The sequence below is a fragment of the Dermacentor albipictus genome, chromosome 1, assembly GCF_038994185.2.
Source record: "Dermacentor albipictus isolate Rhodes 1998 colony chromosome 1, USDA_Dalb.pri_finalv2, whole genome shotgun sequence".
Classification (NCBI taxonomy): Eukaryota; Metazoa; Arthropoda; class Arachnida; order Ixodida; family Ixodidae; genus Dermacentor; species Dermacentor albipictus.
The window spans coordinates 386,109,703-386,127,943 of NC_091821.1; the positions used below are offsets into that span (position 1 = coordinate 386,109,703).

The 18,241-nt window shown below is 43.9% G+C and overlaps 1 protein-coding gene and 1 long non-coding RNA gene across 12 annotated transcripts in view; one reads left to right on the forward strand and one right to left on the reverse strand.

Annotated features, from left to right (window-relative positions):
* LOC135902404 (calcitonin gene-related peptide type 1 receptor-like) overlaps nt 1-18,241 on the reverse strand; it is a 572,650-nt gene that overhangs the window by 167,441 nt on the left and 386,968 nt on the right. For all 8 annotated transcript variants that reach the window (XM_065432417.2, XM_070531979.1, XM_065432422.1 and 5 more), the window contains one exon: nt 10,805-10,857. The gene's annotated coding sequence lies outside the window, so the exon portion shown is untranslated. The remainder of the gene's footprint in view (nt 1-10,804; nt 10,858-18,241) is intronic.
* The window catches only part of LOC135902405 (uncharacterized), a 35,364-nt gene that overhangs the window by 7,529 nt on the left and 9,594 nt on the right, over nt 1-18,241 (forward strand). For 2 of the 4 annotated variants that reach the window (XR_010564500.1, XR_010564501.1), the window contains exons 2-3: nt 5,403-5,563; nt 13,798-13,999. This is a non-coding gene — a long non-coding RNA (uncharacterized lncRNA). Of the gene's footprint in view, nt 1-4,440; nt 4,755-5,402; nt 5,564-13,797; nt 14,000-18,241 lie in introns of those variants that run through there. The other 2 variants (XR_010564499.1, XR_011511383.1) reach the window with 2 other exon arrangements.

Here is an 18,241-nt window from a genome sequence, read left to right on the forward strand (position 1 = left end):
ATATGTTAGCACCGATAAAATGCACCGATTGACCACCTTCCTTTTCAATGATAATGGTAAGATCTCACTCAGCAGCTGAGAATGCTTGCCGTATGCGATGGAACCCATATTAATTCTTCTATGAATTTCGTTCTCATAATCAGGGTTCCCTGTGATTAATTTACCTAGGTAAACGTACTCGTTCACAGACTGTAGAGGCTGACTGGCGATCCTGAACTCTTGTTTCCTTGCCCGGCTATTCATCATTATCTTTGTCTTCTGCATATTAATCTTCAACCCAACTCTTACACTCTCACTGCTAAGGTCCTCAATCATTTGCTGTTACTCGTCTGATGTGTTCCTGAATAGAACAGTGTTATCTGCAAACCAAAGGTTGCTGAGATATTCGCTTTCCATCCCTACTCCTAAGCCTTCCCAGTTTAATAGCTTGAATACTTCTTCAAAGTACGCACTGAATAGAATTGCAGAGATTGTGTCTCCTTGTCTGACCCCTTTCTTTATAGGTATCTTCCTACTTTTCTTGTGCAGAATTAAGGTAGCTGTGGAATAGATATTTTCCCGGATAGTTACGTAGGCGGTCTGTACTCCTTGATTGCGTAATGCCTCCATGACTGCGGGTATCTCTACTGAATCAAATGCTTTTTCGTAAACTATGAAAGCCATATAGAGAGGCTGATTGTACTTTACGGATTTCTCCATTACATGATTTATGACATGGTTGTGATCCATTGTAGAGTATCCTTTCCTGAAGCCAGCCTGTTCCCTTGGTTGGCTAAAGTCCAGTGTTGCCCTTATTGTATTGAAAATTATCTCGGTAAATGTTTTATTAACACTGGGAGCAAGAGCCTATAATTTCAGAGAGTGCCGCTAACCGTTTGCCCTTCGTGTTTTTGCAGTATTACATGCAATTATCGTGACTCACAGTGCATTGCAATTGAATTCCACGAGATTGATAACACGCTTCTCATCAAAAGTTATTTTGTTGTTGCTTGTTCCGTCAACTGATCTGAGAGTATGCCGCCACACGAGCGAAACACTATACTTAACCTAATGCACATGAATTAGTGTTCATGAATGTGCCGCAATAGCGAATACGGTCTCTATATTGTGAGGGTGAAAGGGGGGAAAGGCGATTTATCTGACTCAAGTTTGTCCTATCGCGTGGTAAAACGAGGAAGACAAAAACACTCTGATGTTGCCTAATCATAGTGTTGCGCACTGTTCACCTCAAAGCATCGTAAGTGTGTGAGATATAATGCACGTGTACAGCGTAAACAGTGAATACGACAACTGGGGTCACTTTCATTGTTAGCTTCGACGTAATGGTCGTTCTTTTCTTATTCACCACTCGCTGAGGTGCGGATACTATGGCTGAACAGGACCAGTCGCTGTTATGTCTCTCTCGGCCACTGTCACGTTCCGCCGTAGAAATCACGAAAAAAAAAGACTACTTGATTATTTTACTATTCCCCTTCGACAAGCGACTGAAATTATTGCACATTTATTTTGGCTCGTGAGAAAGACAGTCGGTGATATCGACTCTTTATTCACAATGCTGTTTGCTTTCAGTCGCAAAATTGACTCGCGAAAATGGTGCGCGTTCGAGAAGCGCAAGGTCTCTGCAACAACTTACAGCTGTCCGTTCCGAGCTTACCCACTTTACGAGCCATGAAATGCAAACAATATCGCTCTACAATTTCACGGAAGTTCTTGCGATGCCACGGGGCTTCCTAGTTCGGCACCTGGCCATGCAGCTACGCGAAGAAACGAGCTTTAGATTTTACTTGACACACACTACTCTGGATTCATCAGGCGGTGAAAAAAAAATGCCGCCCGCAAAATAAGCACCCCAGTGCAGGCGAGTGTCCATAGTGATACAAAGGAACTTTGCCAGATCACTCTTTCCAAAGAATAAAAGAAAAGTCATCGGCGGAGCAGTGGAGGGTTCGGAAACTCCCGGTGTTTGATCTAGGGGAACTCGCGTAGGTGCAGAGTTAGCGAATTTGTATAAGGTTTACGAATAGCTCAACGGCTTATCGCTTTCGACATGTCACTCACCCTCTCACCTTCCTTGCTTCGGTACTTCTGAATTGATTCGTCGCAACTCGCGCTTTGTGCAGCGCTGGCGTATACATCGGGAAAAGCTGGTTGTTGCGCGAGAGCAAATAGCTATGTTTACCGCAGCCTTTTTGCAGAACACAGACGTGAATATGGAGAGATCTCCCGTGGAAAGGCCGCAAAATCAAAACGTAGCCAGGCAACGCGCCGACATAGCGCCGATTTATTTACCCGGGAAAGAAGCAGCGAGCCCTCGTCGCTGTTATACTGACCCAGTGATGCGCGCTAGTGCGAATGTCGTCTAGCAAGGCGGGTGACAATGGCCGCTCCCTCTCTGAAGGACAGAAGCCCCAAAGACTTCACCGGCTGCGGCAGCAGCAGCAGCAGACAGCTAGTGTCGCACTGTGCATCAGCGTTCAGTCGTCGATGGGAAAGGATGGGATGGGATGTACATGACTCGGCTGCTATGCACGCACCGAGCTTTGAAAGAAAATGACGAGATGGCTCAAGCACCGTGAGTAAGCAGATCTAGAGTTGGATGAGCTCGCCGGTGTCTGTAACGAGGCGAGTCCTTCATGCACGCTGTGGATCAACCGGCCTACATACAGGCGGGTTGGGTTGTGCCATCAAATAGAGCAGATGATGACGGTGACTTATTGGCATGCTCTTCAAAACGGGACGGTGACAAAAAGCCACCCAGCCTGCTTGAGCTAATCAGGTAATTCGAACACGTTTTCAGCCTAGCATTCTGCCTACACCTCCGTAATTTGTTATCTCATCCCTGTACCGTTACCTGCGCTCGTGACAAATATGGTTGTATCAATGTCCTTCCTACTTTTTTTTATCAGAAATACTGTTACCCCCGTGTTGAGAAGTGCGCTTTGACTTGAAGCCCATGCTTGTCTTGGTGGAGATGACGCCTGGCGTGAACGCGCCCAAGGAAATGCAATGAACACTTGGGAACGCTCACGCCAGGCGTTATCTTTACTAAATCAAGCATGGGCTTCAAGTAAGTTGACGTTTCTGAATGCCCGAATAAACTTATCCTGCTTATTTCGTCTAATGACGGGCTAATCCTGCCATCCGCTTCGAATCCCGATCTGGATAGATGGATTGATGCTATATGAGCGTCCCCTAACTGTGTGGTGTTTGCAACACCAACCTCTTTTTTTTATTGCCTAGTGTCTTACCTATCTATCTTTTCTATGATATTTTTTACAGACAAAAAATTCTCAGCGTCAAAATTTGTGGACCATTAAGTGGGAAATTCGAATTTGTAGTTGCTTGTAGTCTCCCTGCTTTTCTGTCACCAAACTCCAAATTGTCTTTTACTAATCTCTATTGTGGACATTACTTTCCCCCTGATATTCCTGATCCCAATGGCTTAAAGGGAGATATTGGAACCTAAACTGACAGCCAGTTAAATATCTTCACATTATAATAAAACATGTTCCATTGTTTCCCTTGATTTACTGCAGCAAGCACATTCTTGTTCTTCCTTTGTGTACCTCACTTCATAACTCCACGTTCTAAGACATCCAGACCTCGCTTCGAAAAGTAAAGAGCTTTCTTTTCAGTTATCCTAAGTTGTTTCTTCTCTGATTTTGTTTTTACCCTTGCTGCCACCCATGAGATTGTTTCAGCTGCTCTGACTTTGCGATTGACGTTCTCTGTTGCGTTGTTGTTTATCATACCAGTAGCATGCTTGCTTGTAAGCTTCCTTGTTTTTTTTTTTCTTCACTGTGAGTCAACATTTTTCGTGTACAAATACATAAACACTCTGGCAACCCATTTACTTTCTTTCAGATTCCTCAATCGTTCTTAGAAATCAATTTTTCTATAAGTTTCCCTCGCTTCAAAACTTTCCCAGCCTATATGACCTTGTGCGGATTCTTTTGTTGGGTTACCGTGAGCGTACAATGCAAGGCGTCGCGCTGACCTTTGGTTGCTACTAAGTTATGATTGTGCCTCTCTTCGGGTTAATGGAGAACCGAGGGTAATAGATATATGGAAACATAGGAAAAAGAATAATAGGAAAGTGGAAGAGAAATGCGGCCATCATGAAACACAGAGTGCTATGTCGGTACATTAGGTACGATGTACCCCAGGGTATGTGGAAAGATGTCAATGTCCCAAGACTTACACTTGGAAATGTGATTATTTGCTTGAAGTCAAAGATACAAACATAAATTGATAGCAACCAAAGGTCAGTGGGACGCCTCGCATTTAGCGCTCATGGGAATCCTACAAACGAAGCGGCACAGGGTGATATGGGCTGGGCAAGTTTTGAAGTGAACGAAGCTCATAGTAGAATTGATTTTGAATAACGACTGAGGAGTATGAAAGAAAGTAAATGCGTTGTGAGAGTGTCTGGCCGCCGCCTGAGGAAGCGAGGCTTCGGTGAGGCTAATCTCCCGGCCCCCCACTTCTTTGGACCCTAGCAAGGACATTCAGTAAAGTTTTTTTTTTCTCTTTCACTCTCCATACGACTAGGCCTTTCTTATCTTTTTTTTGCCCTGCATTGACGCAATCTCTTTCTCACGGGAGTGTTACTGCCTGTCTGGAGCGTTGTACTAAATATTTACGAGAGTGGAATTAAGTTGGAGTGGGCGCTGAAATAAATAATACTAATTCGAAGAGTGATGCTGCACGGAATAGACCAAGAACACTGGTTTTCGACAATGTTCTGGAACAAGGTAAGTAAACTTTTTTTTAATTCTGGGGCTTTACGCGTGAGGACCACACTCTGACCATGACGCATGATGTAATGTGGGACTCCGGAATGATTTTGACCACTTGGGGTCCTTTAACGTGCACCTAATCTAAGTACACAAGCGATTTTGCATTTAGGTCCCTTCGAAATGACTCCTCCGCCACCAGGCTCAGCAATGCAGCACAATGTTCACTGGGCTACTGCGACGGGTCTGGTTCAGTGTTATAGCATTTATAATTTAGTTTATCATAATTTTAACTGATTAAAATTCAGTCTTTTAAGTAGGTTTTGAAAGGTGGCTCGACTCATATTACCTAGGACTGGTACAAAGGGCGGGACGCGTGCATTTCACTTACTGAGGAGCATATAGAAAGACATAAAAGAGACGATTAATAACTTTCATTAACATTTCAGAGCATCAGCCTCAGTTTTTATTGAAAAACTCTTATATCACGCAAGCAATGTGTCGTACTTTGTTGTTAGACAACTCAGAACAGATATGCACAGTTCAGTGCTGCCATTGTATGGGTCAGGATTTCGTTCCAGTGAATCCGAGTTTCTGCTAAGACCGCATACAGCGTGAGCAATGTAGTGGCTGCGCAGGGCGATGTATCTTCCTTCTTTTTTTCAGACCTATTTCAATAGTGAAGCTGGATATGAGGAACCAGCCTGACAACGAATCAACGAAGTCGTATGAGGACCACTGTTGTCGTTGATATAACCGTCGGATGGACGGACGGACGGATGGACGGGCTAAGAATACCCCGCTTCGAGCACCTAACTGCTGTAATGGTAAAGTCACTCCTATAGAAATAATTCTCACATCAAAGGTTCTCTTTTTTTGCAGTGTTATATTGAGCACTGGGCATTTTTCTTCCCAGGACATCCCATATGATACATACAAAAGACCGGTCCTTTTCTTGTGTTTTCTTGTGTCGGAAGCACTCCTTCGAACGTTTCAAAGGAGGCGAATGTGTTAGGAATCTGCCATCTGTCACCTCGTGGGTACTTCCCTTCATCGAAAAATAGAAAGTGAAACAAGCGTCTATACCAAAGAGGGCGATAGAATATGAAAGCTTTGAAGTCCTACTACCGAAGTCAATTCGTTGCTTTTCTTGTACGAAAAAGTGTTGTCTTCCTATGTTCAGGTATATATACAATGTTAAGTCCCGCCCCTGATGACGCGCTTTACGTTTCTCGAATAAAAGGCAAATTCCCGTCGTTCCTTTTTTTTTCGCGTGATTATCTACTGGGCTCAATAATCTCCCCTACACGCCTGTATTATATCACCTTGAAATAACGTAGGCTCGACCATGTTGGTATCGCACTGAAGCGCTCAAGCGCAAATCAACGCACCCGCGTCTGTTTCAACGTCCCTGCATTGCTTGACACTGGTCTGGTAGAACTGAATCTTATATAAAATAGCATAATATGACGTAGGATTTTCAGCCCTTTTAGGGGCAAAGTGCTTCGCAAAGGTGTTCCTTCAAAACATGATGCTGCTGCTTGCTACGTGAAGGGACCTCCTACGCACCCCACGCTCGAATAAAAGGTTGCACATGATATAACAATCGATCGCAATAAATTAAACGCAGATATACGGTAAACGCAATAACGGTGCCTTAATCGTATTTTGACATAAAAATACCGTCCTATTGCATTGTACTTTCTGTCCAACGGGAAGCGTTATGAATATATTCGCAATTCAACAAACATTACTACCTACATTTGTTTGCAGCAGTATGCATATCTTGGCAAAAGGGCTGCAATAATGAGCTATGTAAAAACATATTCACAATTCCATTCTCAATACTCTTCTCACATGTTCTCATAGCAAGCAAGTCTTTCTTATCCGCGACATTTCTACCAACGCAATTGCACAGACCAAAGCTATCATGAACAATTTTTTAAAAATATATTGTTTAATTGAAATAAAGGTCCTGGACTTTTCGATAAAATGTGGAAAAGAAGCTTCACCATTCGTTGAAACACGGCAGAATTCCATCAGAGCCTTTTACCGACGCGATATACCGGATGTTCTTTCCAAACGATTCATCTTTGTCTTGCGCAAGAAGGTTGTTCTCGTGCTTCTTGAACGTGCCTTGCATCTCAGCGGTGAAGCAAACTTATACATACATGTTTAGCGCCGAGACTCCTTTGACATTTATCCTCATTAAATCTCTGAAATTGTCTCAATTAACTACCTCCAACCTCTCGTGGTGAACGCTGTGGCGCGTATATTATCCGACAAACCATTTTGTCTTTTAAATTTTTTTGTGAGTCGAAGGCAAGGATTTATTGTCAGATTACCTTCTTCACGGGCTCTCAGACAGCACCCTCCCCCGCCCTCTTTCGCGCCAAAAAGAAAGAAAGAAAACTGTCATCGGCACTTAGCCAAGCCATCACGTGCTTGAATCATCTGGAAAAGAAATTTTGTCAGGCCATACCCCACAAAGCAACTCGAGAAGCCGACAGGGTCGGTTTATTCCGGTGTGGTAAGCATAACAAGAGGCGAGCGCTTGACGCGTTACGCACTACTTCTTTTTGTTTAATTCTTTTTTTTTCGTTGGCCGGTAGAAGAAGCCATTTGTGGCCGTACTGAGGCGAAATAAGCCTAGGTGAGGAATAATAGTTTTTTTTACCCGGCTCACCAAGTCCCTGGCTCCCGTTTCTATCGCCGCTTAGCATTTTAATTAGCCGCAACGGACGTCCCATAAATCTTACGTTATGTCGGGCCTACGGAACAGAGGCGAGGCTCCACTTTTTCCCTCTTTATATGCTTGGTTCTAGACGCCAGAGAAAAATAATGCAATCAAGGCTTGTCTGGTCTCCCTTTCTTAGAGCAAGCTGCATGGAGGACGTGCAAGATATTTCTCAACATCTTCAAGGTGGAATAATAGAGGAAAAAAAGTCATTTTTAATATAGTACAACGCAAAGTATTTCCATAGACACCGAAGCGCTGTTGTGTTTTATGCCTTTAAAGCTTCCTACCTATCCGCGCTTTCGCCGAATTATATTTTGTTAAGTAACTACTGCGTGCTAGAAGCTTCTCGGGATCTTTCCGAGCGTGACAGCATTTTCTGCACTCAGCGTGCATGTCATATGCTTGGGACTTCTTCGAGATGTGCGCGCGAAATCCTGCGAGATCTACGCGAGCGATTCTTCGGTATTTCAGCGAAGTTCGGTCAAATCCACGTCGAGTTCTCCGACGAATAGAAAAGCAAGAAAGCGTCCTCCTTGTGCAATGTCTTTTCCAAGTTTATAGCGCTGCTAAAGCTTCACACTTTGTTAGGCACATCACACTGTGCAGATGATCCAGGATTTTGAAGGCCGTATTCAAAGACACGCACTGAATGGATGCTCCGATTGGAGAACAGGAAGACAATGCCGCTAATGGAAAGAACTGCTCAGTACATTTGAATAACGTTCCTTGTCAACTTATAGGATGCAATTTCATACTCATGCACACTGAAAGGCACTCCAATGAAAGGATGATTCTAAATCCATTTCAAGAAAATAGATGGCACTGTTCTTCCCTAGGAGAAAGCGTATATTTGAGGCACGTTTCGGAAATACAGGTGTCAGACAGTTAGAATATGGTTTACTACAAAGAGATATTTTCATACACGATGTCAAGTTGAAAAATACGTAGCTGTGTTTAAATTTTGTTCCTGATAGCGCAACTCATGTAAATACGTGTAGCCTTTACCGTCGATCCTAAGAGCAAATCTAAAGACTGGGGTGAAATAAGTCATAATCGATGAGAAAAAATTATGTGATGGAAAGCCTATAAATACAAGGGCTTGAGTTCCGAAAAATAAAATTGACGTTTGAATAGAGACTAAAATACACGTCTGATAAACTTTCGTAGCCTGCTCAGAGTCGATTATGTAATTCCGAGTCGGGAATCAGGTCGAATGACGTCAGAATTAGTATAGAAAGAAGCTACAGAAGCTGAGCCTACCGCTGAAATAAGTGGCGGGAGCACTGCGTTGTCACTATATATATTGAATTCATGTCCCACTGAGTGCGTATTCATCACTGGCGTCCACCCCCCCCCCAAAAAAAAATATAAATAAAGACTTTATCTAAAGATTCCTTTTTTGTCTTTTTCGTCACGATGTTTCCCGCCATTTCTTTGGCGTTCTCACAAAACGACCTTCCACATCGTTGATAACGCCCCATCCTTGACACTCTGGAAGCAGTCTCGCTTTTTTCAAGCTGTTTGCTTACGCGTGCAAAAGAAAAAATGCTGATATGGCCATGCGAACATTTTCCGTGGGCGTGGTTTCCGTTATCATGGTGGTGGGCGCAGAGTCGCTCTGCGCCCACCAGGGCGACTTTCTGTAAGCCATGGACAAGAGAAGCCTGTAAAGGGCTCAATTTTACGGCTGTGTACTGCCTGATATCGTTATCACTCATTACGAGGAAGTTGAAGCTGGAGGACGAGTTTTGGAGAAAACAATGCACAATTTCAGTCAAAATGTTTTAGGGTAATTGTGGCTAACCTTATGTTGCTGTCCAGAATTACTTTAGAAAGGTATGGCACGTTTTCGAGACACGGCGCGAATAAATCACTGTGTGCGTGTGTGTGAAAACATTTATTGGAATGAGTTCCGGAGGCTCGACTTCTTAAGTCAAGGCGGGCCGCTCCCACGTTGGCACTGTCAGGCCAAGCCTTTCAGCGACATCATGGGCCCTCTGGACGGCCCTTAGTTGGTCCTGAAACAATGGGCTTTGAATCCTTTTCTCCCACTGTGTACATTCTTCAATGAGGTTGGGGAGAGTCGTGGGGCACCCCGCCAGCATATGTCTGATTCCAATGATGCCATTACAATCGTTGCAGTCCATCCTAATCTTCCTCTCTGGATATATTTTATTAATGGTGTGCACATGCCATTTAGTTTGCGTTATTCAAGAATACCAAAAAGTTTGATTGTAAGCAGACGCATCGTTTATGCATTTGTACGCATTCATGACATTCGTGGTTTTCGGTACTGACCATCGCTCTTCGTAATTTCCTCATTCACGCCTTCCATAGAGTAGATGAAGCAGAACGTATAGCTGAGGAGTTCACGCTGACCTCTCTACGTCTGACTGTGGAGATCTTCTTGTTCCTTTCTTCCTTAGCTCAAATAATACGAAGGTTAACATGAGAATGGAGACTGTTGCTCCTACGCACATAATTCGTCTCGTCGGAGTGTCGTCTCCAACGCGTCACTTTTATGGCGACTGTTGACCTCTTCTTTAGCGCAGTGTTTCAGAAGACTACTCTGCACATTATCTCGTTTGTTAGCTAGCGGTCCACATTGCCATTGTGTATTATAAGCATGTCTGTAATGACACCAGTGAACACACGCGTTCCTTTTTGGTGGTGCATGACACTTTCTCAGTATTACAGGGGCGTTTCATGACTAGCAAAGCCTTCAGTAGCCTGACGTAATACTCAAGTTGTTGCTTTTTCTTTCTTTTTTTTCTTTGTTGCGATACCCTGTTGCCTAAACACCGTTTACGTTCCCGAGGCGACCGTGAAGGCCCCGAAACGCAAGAGGCAAGTTATCCGCTTAGCACTGAAATCCTAGACGTACATGACACTCGGAGTGCGGGACAACTGTCGGTCAACAGGCTTCTTTTGTTTCGTCACGCGGGAGCTTTGGCTGCGTCAGTCTTTGAGGGCGCGCGCACTGCTTGTATCTGGAATGCTCGTCTTGCAGGCGCGCAGGCTGAAGGCATATATGCTTGAAACAGGACGCGCTGTTGCTGTCTCTACGCAAGCTACGGACACGTTGACACAGTGAATGGCGCTTAGCGCAATTCGCGCTTCTTGCACCGCGATTGTGAGCACAAAATTGGGATTATTCACGAATGCTTAGCGTATTGTGCGTCTCCCACTTTGCAATTTATTCTTCCGCATATGCGCCCTGTAATCAACTGCAATCATGTCCAGCGGCATCCAATGGCTTCAATATCGTGCCGCTTCTTAAGTGAGCTGCCAAATGCATGCAAGAAAGATAACCACGTGCAATCCTTACGTGCGGTGTGTGCTCTTGGCCCAGTGGCAGCCCGTGACGTTAAAGTGAAGGAGCTGGAACGAGAGTGTAAAACATTCGTTAGTGCCCAAAGAAAGTCTTCCTTAGTCACTTAGACACGACAGTAATCAACACTGTGCTAACAGTGAGCCAACAGTGGGCTGTTTCTTCGGAAACAACCATAAACGTTTCGTGTACTATAATGATGATGACGGGAAAACAGCGGAGTTAACGAGACTTACAACAAACTTACTGCACTCCATATTAGGAGGTGAACTCAGAACAGTCAGACAACACTGCAGGAACGTCGGCCACACACGGTAATCTCGAGTCACCCGTGGTCCTCGTTACTAAATTTCTTTATCCCCTACAATCTTCCTCGGCTCAACATTTTGTGTAATACTGCACCACCGTTGACTGAGTTGGTTTTCTTTTGGGCACCTACTTCTTTCTCTCAAATACACCACAAATCATGTATTTCAAACAATATAAATGAAACAGACCGATGATGCCAATACCATTATAAAACATTTTTTTTTTGTGTGTGTAATGCTTAATGGGGCGCTTACAAGAGAAAATTTACATACGGCTGTCGCATCGCTTGCATGCAGATTTTATTTTTTAGCTGGCAATGTGTGCGCGCTGTGTCAGCTTTTCGCTGCGTTTCCTGAACATGAAACGACTAATAAGAGAGCTCGAAGGGACCCGGAAGTCTTGCCAATACAAAGACCCAGATGTTACCACAGGCAAAAGCGTTTTTTGTCTCCTCGGCGTGTAAAAATAACAAAAGAGCGATCAAGTGTCAAGGGAACGATAAATGTAGCGTCAGCTGTTTAAAAGCGGCTTCCGAATAACATACGCATTAAGCTGTCTGGAGCAGCAGCTGGTGTCATTAAAACACCCCCCTTTCTAGAGAAGTGCAAGGATCTAATTGCGATACATATCTCTCTCCGCAACTAAGGCGGCTCACTTCGTCTTTCATCCCCTACTCATGTGTTCAGCGCTTTTCATTGATCGAAGTGTGTCCGACCTGGAGCAGGCCCTTTATTTCGCTCCGAAGTTAGGGCCCAGACGCTATCCAGTATCGGCAAATCACAGCTCTCAATGGTGATCCCTACGAATCAACTTTGCTCGCAGCACTGTTGACGCGCAAGAGACGGTAAGAACAAAAGGGAAAGGAACAAAAAAATGAAGAAACGAAGTCGGAACAGTAAATTTCTAGCTCCCGCAGCACGCTTAAGAGAGAAGGAAAGAAGAAGAGAAATAAACAAAAGCTGAGCCATGACCCCTGCTCCTGAATTGTGTTGTCTGTCAACTTTCTATCACAATTATTGCACTCTTATGTCAGTTATTGTGTCTAAGTCTTACTGCTCTCCTCGAAAACACAAAGGAAAATATGATATGTCTATAAAAAAAGAACGCCTGACCCTGATAGTGGAGACTAAGTGGCAAAAGCTTCCCTGAGAGGGGACACAAATACGTATCAACACTTGTAAGGCTGTTTAAAGTGTTAAAGTTCACAAAAAAATAATTTGATAATAATAACCTAATGCTGGCATTCTATATAATGTTACCACGACCTTAATAACACTTGACCTAGCAGCCTAAGCCATGGATTAGAGCCTCCGTCGAAGCATTAGGAACTTATTTTGAGAAGTGTTTAGCTGCCGCAAGCTTCGTAGTCGAACTAAATAGGTGGATTGGTTCTTGATCCTTCCACTCCTCCCGTCTCCTGCAATGCGTTCTCCCTCTCGTTCTAAGAATTTCAGGAGCAGTTGAAAGTTGAAGTAGCAGCTTTTTACTCACTCAGAGGGAAGTACCAACTCTCATAGTAGCCTGTCTCCAGGCGCTGTTTGTTTCAGATATGCGGGAGTTATTTTCAGTTTTTGTATTTGTATTTGATTTGCTTTAAGTAATCGCAAACATAAACCAACTGCAGCTGACTTCTTTAAAAGTGTGATACTTAATTGGACAAACCGGCTGGAAGAAAATGAGTCCCTCGTGCAATTACGGGGTGCGCGCTTGATTAAGAGAAGGTTAAAAAAAAAAGTAATTATTTTGCACTTTGGCAAAGTGTACGAAAATAAAAAAAAAAATACGCTCTCTAATCAACTTCCGTTCTTTAGCGCCGAGTGCTGCCGGAAGAACGGAATTGCGAGATTTCATGCCAATACCAAAACAACTTTCGAGAGGGTCACACTACAGGAGAGATTTTAACAACAAGTTAAGGTATGCCTTCGCGGCTGCTTTTTGAAACGATAACTGCGCAAGTATTGGATTTCTGTCAACAAGCTAATCTTCGCACCGACCATATGCAGCGTATCTCTGTTAGCAAAATTATGCACATTCGACGCACATTTTGGAATCTACGTGAAGCGATGTTTCCTTGAACCGGACAACCGAATTCTCTATAGCTGTTCTTCGACTGCACCGCGTTTTGCAGCGTAGGGGATATACGCGTGCCTGGCCGGCAAATCAGCAAGACGCGGAAACCACCATCACGTGGTGTCCCCGTAATCAAGGCGACCACGGATTACACTGTCTCCGTGGTCAGCCCAGTTTCGGCTGCGTCCCCTTCAGGGTCACACCACTTTATGTTTGCACTGTCTTCGGGAAGCGTCCACTTTACCCGCGGCAGGAAGTCGACCGTGCGGAAGCGCCAAACTTCGCATGTGGGAAAGAAGGCTTCGAACGATGCATCTTATTAAAGGAATAACGCGTTTCAAAGCCCGTATTTGTTCCCCTTGCGGACGTTCAGCCACCGTTAGTTCTTTCCCTGCACTGCTAGATGTTTCATGGGCTCGGTGGCCTCATCGCAGGCGACACGAGAGACTGCTCCATTCTTGTACAGATGCTGCTCGGGCTGAGTGGTTCTGCCCGGGTTACTGCGCTGTACACTGACCGCTTAGCAACGGGCCAGGGGGGGGGGGGGGCACTGGCAATACTGCAAACCAGCGGCGCAATAGGCATCACCGTGTTATCGCTTCATTCCGCAGCGGATATCCAAGCATACGGGGACGACGCATCAAGCTTGACGTCGACCATGAACATGCATGAGCCGTTTGGTCAACCACCGCCGGCAGTGACACCCGAGCGAACTTTTGAAAGGGAGCAGCAACAAGCAGAGGCTCGCTTATAGATGGGCTCAGTGGCGCCATCGCAGGCGTCATCAGCGACCATTCATTCTTTGTTGCACAGGTTAGTAACAAGTGGTCACTTGACATATTAGGCGTCTGTTTAGCGGAATTTGCGAGCCCCCGGTACATTTAGACTTATATCTGTGATCCTATCGAAATGATCCACATGCTTTTGTTACTCGGTGGTGACAGTAAGATAAATCCACGTACAATTACGCTTGACGAAATACTAAAACATTTTATGGAAATTAAGATTTCCCCACTGAATGCTAGAAGGAAGATTACAAGGTGTGCCCACTCGGCTCACCAAAATTGAGTTTCTCTAGCACCGTTTAAAGACTACTGTGAAGCACCGAAGAAATACGCTTACAATGTTGACACGGTCTCTATGAGCAGGTAAAAAGATTTACTGCCAACTTTACGTGCTAGAAAATTGAAGCCGCCGCTATAACATCGTAATTTATGGGAAGACAGAAGAAGCTACTTAAACTGCATTGGGCTGATTTGAAATAGGCAGCCATTCGAGATACAGTCAATGGCATGTTTGGAATAGACGCTCAACTTGTTGACCGTGTTCATTGTATCAGAAAGAAAATAGACAACCGCATTCGTTCCGTTATTTTGCGGTTTTACAATTTCAGTGAAAATATGACGGTTATTCAAAACTGTTCCAAACTAAAGGGTAGTTATTTTTCAGTTTCTGAAGACTCCTTGGCACCTATTCATGTCGCAGTCGATAAGCTTTGGCAGTCATTCAAAGCTGAACAGGAAAGGTGTCATAAAATGGTCCTTGCATTCAAAAAACTAAAGGTACCGTATTTACTCAAACGTAACGCGACCGCGAATGTAACGCGAGATGAGCGGAAGTAAAGATGGCACATTTAATTAATGAAATCAGAATTCTTAAACAAGTTCTCTTCACTTGTCGTCATCGTCTGAGGTAGAGACAGCTTTCCTTGGGCAGTATTCTTGGCCGACCCCTTTCGGAGATAGCTTCATTTTCGCGAAATTTCGCCTTACTCGGCACTGAAAGCGTGCCAGAACAAGTGGTTTAGGCACTGCGCCAGTTTGTTTCAGCCCTATCAGTCGCAGACTTCCAGGGGCTCGGTGCCGAGCCGAGCCGAGTCTCACGTAAGCGAAACTCTCTCCTTAAGTGATCGCACGAGATCGCGTCGTCTTTCAGTTTGCCTGAGATTAGGTACTTTTTAAGAGGCCGCAAATCTGTTTCATTCGGAGGCGGCACCAGGCCACTGTGAGGTCCACAGAGCCCTTTCAACTAGTCTAGCATTTAGAAAGGGCCTCCCACTGGTCCTGCCATCCGCAAATCGTTGACATCGAACCGCCGAGCCACGGCAGGGATCCTTCCTTCTCGGCAAAAAAAAAAATTGCTCGTCTCTTGAAGCGGGCGTCATACGAAATGTGCTACGCCGCCAAAGCGTTACGAATAAGTAGAGTCGAAGCGCGCGAAAACCACAGGGTACTACAGCACCGTAACCGTAGCACCAGTCTACAGCGAAAATAGCGTCGATTCCAACAAAAAACAAGTTTTGAATTCGGTCGACTTGTCTATGGATTCGATGGAAACGCGAAGGTACAGGTTGCAAACGTAAAGCTAAAAACCACGAAAGTTATATTTGTTTTAAAATTTCGAATCTTTGCTCTTATTGGAATATAACGCGAGGTTCGAGTTACCAAATCACTAAAAAAAATCCCGTTACAATCGATTAAATGCGGTAAGGTAAGTTGATCAGTTACAGGTTTGCAGTGTAACAAAACATTCAGAGGTGTTGCTCAACGAAACGGTTCAGGAAGATTTTAGGAAGTCTAACATAAAACACACTTTGTAGCAATTGCTACGAATGGGTGGATGTCTGATTTTCCCTTTATCAACACTTAAAGAAGCGTAAAGACATCGTCATTGCGTTTGATGTAATTTAATGCGAGAAGTAACCTAAATAAAATTGAGAAACTTGGACAACTACCGCTCCTCTACTCTACTGACATTGTCATGATAACCTAAACATGGTTTCACTTTGCTCCACATAAGTTAGAAATAGTTTCACCCTTGCTCGTTCTGATCGGTATAATAGGAAGGAGGAGTGGTGTTGCTATTGCCATAACACGAAACATATCACTTCGTGCTGAAAAAGGCATCCGAACCATAAATCTGCTTGGTGAAACATAAAAGGGCATGATTATTCCATCATAATATGGTTACGGTGCATTTAGACAGGACCATGCGCGTACATAGTCGTACACTGTATATATATATATATATATATATATATATATATATATATATATATATATATATATATAGCTATTGATATGGAGAAAAGTGTAAGTGGTAATCGCGCAGGTTGGTACAAAGGTCACCGCCCCAGGAGACAGTCTGCTACTTCCTCTTCATCTCCTTCTTGCGCGCACGATCATGTCTAAATGCACTGCACCGATATGTCGCACCAATTCGCGACTACGCTTTTTGAAGGGGGTTAAAGGCAGAAGCAAAGTATTGCTGGTGATTTCATTCTCCTTCAATTGTCTGGAACACATTCGCGATTGCTAATAAGTAAGCGCGTAGCTGTGAACTTCTGCTGAACATAGGCATTAGTGTTTTTATTTTTTTAATCAGATTGTGAAGGTTCCTACATGCATCGAACAGCAAATCAGTTCAACACTGCACCTTGCATTTGTTTCGCATAATTTTCACCGGGCCTAAAAGTAGAGATGGTAAATGAAATCATAGAGCAGTATTACACTGAACGTCGGGCGTAATAATGCCAGATGGCCCACCCTCCATTCACGTGTAACCGTTAAAACCTGTAACCCAGATGGTGATGCTGGTGTCATTTATTACCTGGAAGCGTTACTAGATGACTTTTGCTTGGAGACGTACGATACAATAGAAAATTTTGTGCCACAATATCACGAAGCAGTCGTATATTGTGAAGGCTGTCTCTACCAAAATAGAACGTACTAATTGTACGTCTCCATGGATATTGTGTAACATTATTCACGTCAAAATACACATACAGCAAGTGGGCAAAAGTAGAGGCAACACTGATCATATCTGCTGATTATCCATCGGGATTCAAGCTGGAATTAGATTAGCACGCAATAACTTTTTTTCAACCTCACTGACAACTTTTATGACACGGCAACCAAAGAGTGGTGTGATCTGTTTAGGCCTGGTAACGCGATAATGCAGTTAGAAATAGACGGTGCGATTGAGGACGATGCTCTCACGATCGCAAACGTGGTCAACGAACGCTTTCAGTCTGTTTGCACATGGACTGCAGCACTTTTGGAATATGACAGTGTTCTATAGGCTCTGGCTAAACACTGACGCCAATCGTATTCTTAGGTGAAGCCATTTTGAACCTTCTGTGACAAATGAAAGTCGAAAACTCGCCAGAACGCGACAATATCTCGACTGTGTTTTTCAGACGCCATGTAAACCAAGCGCCGCCTTTCATTCACAATTGCGACACCCTTTCAAACCGCAGGCGTGCCAACGGACTGGCTTTGTGCAAACGTCATCCCTATCCACAAAGGCGGCCACAAATTACCCTTTCATTAAACAGCTTTTGTTGTAAAAAACATGGGACGTTTTGTTAACAAAGGAATTGTCACTTTCTTTCAAGAAAACAACTTGTCGTACTCTAAACAACACGGTTACCGTGAACGTCTTTTTGCATTAACACAGGTTTTAAAATGGTATACGCGTCAACCACAGTCAATAATACCAGAAGCCAAACTAATATCATGGATAAGCGCGCTTACTGCTCTAGTCACGCTGAGTATGTTAAAGTAAGCGACGCGGAATATAAATGCTTGGAACATATCAAGGAGTACCGTAGGCGTCTGTGTTAGGTCCTACCTTATTGTTGATATGCGCAAATGATGTGCACCTTTAGGTTGAAATGGATCTAACACTAAGACTATTCGTGAATGATTGCGTCATATACACGACAGTTTGAGCGCAGGCGGAACAGCTTAACATGAACTCTTGTTTACACAGTATTGGAAATGGTGTCAGGAATGGGGGATGCGAATAAATATAAATCTGTGTGCGCATTCATCACACGGAAGAACAAGGCATTAAACGTCACTCACAATCTCACGAGATCAGTTGTATCACAGAGAGGCTCTTACAAATACTTGAGGGTATCATTAATGAGTGCGCTAAAATTAGGCAAACACATTAACAACGAGAACCGAGAGACACTCACAAGGTTAGCGTTTCTTTGTGAAAAGAAGATGCAGCAGCACCTTTATATGCTGAGCTCTTATCAAGCTGCAA